Source organism: Galeopterus variegatus, unplaced genomic scaffold (genome assembly GCF_000696425.1).
Source record: "Galeopterus variegatus unplaced genomic scaffold, G_variegatus-3.0.2 Scaffold5057, whole genome shotgun sequence".
NCBI classification, from domain to species: Eukaryota; Metazoa; Chordata; class Mammalia; order Dermoptera; family Cynocephalidae; genus Galeopterus; species Galeopterus variegatus.
This window is the reverse complement of record NW_007731168.1, coordinates 64382-68545: the sequence shown is the minus strand read 5'-3', so window position 1 is coordinate 68545 and position 4164 is coordinate 64382. Positions and strand designations below refer to the sequence as shown.

The following is a 4164-nucleotide window of genomic DNA, read 5'->3' as shown; positions in this document are numbered from 1 at the left end:
TTTCACCACTTTCAATAACCAAAACTGTTAGACATTGGCAAAACAAAGTTGAGCAATGTATTCTTATAACTTTAGGAAACAGCTGTAATCATACGCTCTCCTGCAAACATACAATATCCCAGTTAACATTTTACATATATTATAGGAGGGTACTTCAAAAAGTTTATGAAAAGATTTGTACTATCTTCTAATAATATTTTTCCACCAGCTTTGCTCCTGCCAAATCCAGCAGTTTTATTTTTTCTTAAAAAAAAAGACAAAAAGAGAAAGAAAGAAGAAAGAACCAACTAAACAGCAAAAGTAAGGCAGCCACGTGGCTCACTCTGGGCAGGTCCTCACGCTGGCTTCATCCGTGGCTGTGATCTGTTTCAGCACGTCACTAGGTGGGGGAGGCTGGAACTCGTGGCAGACTGAGAACAAACCATGAAGTTCTGGGGCAGGGTGGGGAGCTAGCAGTCCAAACATAAAACATAAAGTGCACCAGCACAGCACCGTGGCAGTGACCTTCCTAGGTGGCCTGTGGGCTGGGAGTCAGCAGGAAGACAGAGGAGGTCCTGGGCCATGGCACCTGCCAGGGCTCCTGGAGATGGGCTGCAGGCGCTGATCTCACTGCCGCTTGCAGGAAAACAGCCAGTGATCTTGCTGCTGAGGAGCAGGCCTTGTGCGGGGTGGGGGATTATTTGGTGCTTAGCTGTGCAGATTCCACACTGTTCATGCACATGGCCACAACAGGTCCTTTCTGACCCGCTTCCTTTTCTGGGAACTGTCTGGGCACCGCAAAGTCCTGAGTGTAGATGATGTTCTTGATGTTGAAGAGGTCCTTAATCTCACTGATGCCACTGTGCAGGTCCCATCCAGTTTCGGCAGGATGGGCAGCAGTGCCTCGGACAGCAGGTATTCCTTCTGGAATGAGCTGTGCTGCTGGATCTGCCTTATGGAGAACCACTTGGCGGGCTTGTACTCCAGCATCTTTCAGCAGGTTGGAGAGCTGGGGGCTGCAGTCCTCAGTCATATCCACCTTTCTGATGTTCTCAAATGGCTTGTAGGTGTTGTTCCCCATGAAGTGGTACAGGTTTGTCGTGATGTAGAGCATGACCCCAGCTGACCAATGACCATCTTGAAGCCAGAGAAGGTGTCCAGACTGCTGGTGATCTTGGGTGGCTGGAAGGCTTGGGAGCCCTGGCTTGTCTGGCACTTGTCATCATCAGCAAATAGGTGCAGGGCCTTGTGATGCCCAGGTTAAAGATCTTCAGTGTGTTTCTAGTGATGAGCAGCGGGTTGCTCTGCTTGATGCCGTTGCGGATGATGCCCTGCCTGTGCAGTCACTTGAGGCCACTGATGAACTGGCAGAAGTACCCATGGGCCTGGCACATGGTGAATGCGTGTTGGGCACACTGTCCAACACCTCCTGCATGCTGCCCATGCAGTACTTCATCACCATATGCATTTTTTCTTGCTTTCATCGTGCAGAAGGTCCACCAGCTGGATGATGTTTTTGTGTAATAACCTCTTCAGTAGTTTCTTTTTGGAGCGGTTAATTGCCTTTTTTATTTTCTTTTTCTTTTTTCTTTCTTTCTTTTTAAATATTTGGAGAACGGAAGTCAGGGCAAAAAGAAGAATCTCTCACCTGGGGAGTAAGTGCTAGCTAGTGCTCCAGGTGCATGTGCAGAGCCAGCTCCTCTCAGGTGCTCCAGGTACATGTGCAGAGCCGGCTCCTCCCAAGTGCTCCAGGTGCAGGTGCAGAGCCGGCTCCTCTCAGGTGCTCTAAGTGCATGTGCAGAGCCAGCTCCTCTCAGGTGGTCCAGGTGCAGGTGCAGAGCCACCTCCTCTCAAGTGCTCCAGGTGCAGGTGCAGTACTGGTTCCTCTCAAGTGCTCCAGGTGCAGGAGCACTCACAATGTCTTTTCTGTTGCTCAAGAAGAAAGAAGTCTATATTTTTATACCAACACATGAACTTTTCCTTTCATGCTTATCTGTATTTTATTTGAGAAAATGATAATTATTACCATTTAACGATTCAGTTAGTTAGGATGGAATAGGTTATGCTGCAGTAAGAAATACACGCCCAAGTATAACAGTTAAACATAAAAAAGCTTTATTCTCACCCACATCACACTTAATGCATGTTCAGTGGCTCTCCTGTTTGGCTGTGCTACAGAAGAAATTCAGGGACAGAGGTGGCTTCAGACTTGTAATTCTGTTACCTCAGAGTTTTTGCTTCTAGAAGTTCTGCTGAGAATAATAGAGGGAGACAACAAACTTGCTCTTAGCTGCCTCAGACTGGAAGTGCTGAAAGTGACACCGAGTGTCCACTCGCCTCCCATTGATGAATATGAATCGTATGACCCCACCTGTAATCAGCACTGATTTTCTCCACCACAGTGACTGTTATTTTCCAAGCAACTACTATGTTCTTTACTGGTTTTACATTTTAACATTCCACAAAAAGAAGAGTGAGTGTGCCCTGAAGGTAGACCAGCTGGGTTTGAGCTCTGGTTCAATCACCTACTAGCTTGGGCTGATTGATACACCCTCTGTCTGCTTGGTTACCTCGTGCATATAATTAGTAATAATAGTAATATATACCTGTAGAGCTGTGAGCATCAATGAGTTGGTTAATTAATATATGTAGGCCTTAGAACAGTGCCCAGAACATACTACTCAGTAAGTGCAACTTACTGTGGTTCTTTTGGCAGCTGATAGAGGGAACTGAATGCATGACCTTGGTGCTCTAACCACCCGAGCTAACTGGCCAGCCCTGAAGCCTGCCTCCCACGGTCGGTATTTTCTCTGAGCTTCTGTTTCCTCTTCTATAAAAAGGAGATAATTCTGTTTTATTTTTATTTTTATTTTTTGTTCTTTGGTTGTAGTGAAATCACCTATAAACTCCACTTCATTTGGACACAAGTTTCTGTGTGTGTGTGTGTGTGTGTGTGTGTGTGTGTTGCAGTTTTGCAAATCTCCTTAATAACTGCCTTAAGGGAAGGCAGCTGGGCTCTCAGGTCTGTTTCTGCATTCAGTCTCTTATGAGGCCTCGGGAAAACTCCACTGAACACTTGCAAGAGGAGAGTGAAAAAGAAAACAGCATCTTAGTATTATTATGAACATAGTTTTGATCTCATTCCCATTACACTTTGAGAACCGCTGCGTTAAGCAATTGTGCCAGGTGGGGCTCCATTTACATAGGCAGACACTGGAGCTCAATGTGATAGAGTGATTTCCCCAGGTCACAGAGTGCCTGGGTGGCCAGGGCCTGGAATCTACCCTGGGTCGGCGGGCCCTCCATACCCAAGTTGAGTCCCTATCCTCTTCAAGTCGCCCTCTTTCCCCAGGGCAGGTAGAACCGCATTGTGGGGCTCGTGGAACAGCGCAAAGAGGAGGTGATCGGGGGTCTCCTGGTGGAGCATCACGTGTTGGAGGTGGCGGAGGTGCGCTGCCATGTGCGCGAGAAGCCGTGGGCGGTGGAGAGTGTGCCTGCGCCTGCGGCGCCCTGCAGCGGCGCCTTATCGGACTGGAGGCCGCTCTGTGAGCGCTCGAGCCACACCAGGCGGCCCTTCTGGAGGAGGCGGCCCTGCTGGCTGCACGTTCCTACGCAGGCGGCAGCGGCTGCACCTGGGCGCGAAGGAGCTGGGCGCTGAGCGGGGCACGCTAGCCAGCGCGGCTCAGGCCTGCAACGAGGCGGCTGCGTTGGCTGGGCGCCTGCAGCGTTTCCTGCAGGAACGATCTGGACGCTTTCCTGCATCGGCTCTTGCGCGCTCAGGAGGCGGCGGGCGGCAGCGAGGGGCCCCTGCCCAGCAGCCTAGGAGAGGCAGACGCGCTGCTGGAGCCCCACGCTCCACTCAAGCAGGAGGTGGAGCAGTGGAACGAGGACTCTGCGTGCCTGGTGGCGGCCAGTGACACGCTCCTGGCTGCAGGCAGCGCTGAGCTGGCCGGCCTGGCACTCAATGAGTGGCTGCTGCGTCTCGAACTTGGCCGTCACAAACTGCTCGGCCTGTGGGGGGCGCCAGCGAGGCGCTGGTCCAGGCGTGTGTCCAGCAGCTCTTCCTGCCTGGCCTGTGCTCAGTGCGTGCGGTGCCCACACCCAGGTACCCACTCGGGATGCGCTGCCCCGGGGTGTGGGTCCGAGGACGCTGGGGATTGCTGGGGACAGACAGATGCGTGGGAG

At 51.2% G+C, this 4164-nt stretch overlaps 1 pseudogene; it reads right to left on the bottom strand.

Moving 5' to 3' along the window:
• Nucleotides 1-676: 676 nt before the first annotated feature.
• Nucleotides 677-3439, bottom strand: LOC103604268 (annotated as a pseudogene).
• Between the last annotated feature and the right edge of the window lie 725 nt (nucleotides 3440-4164).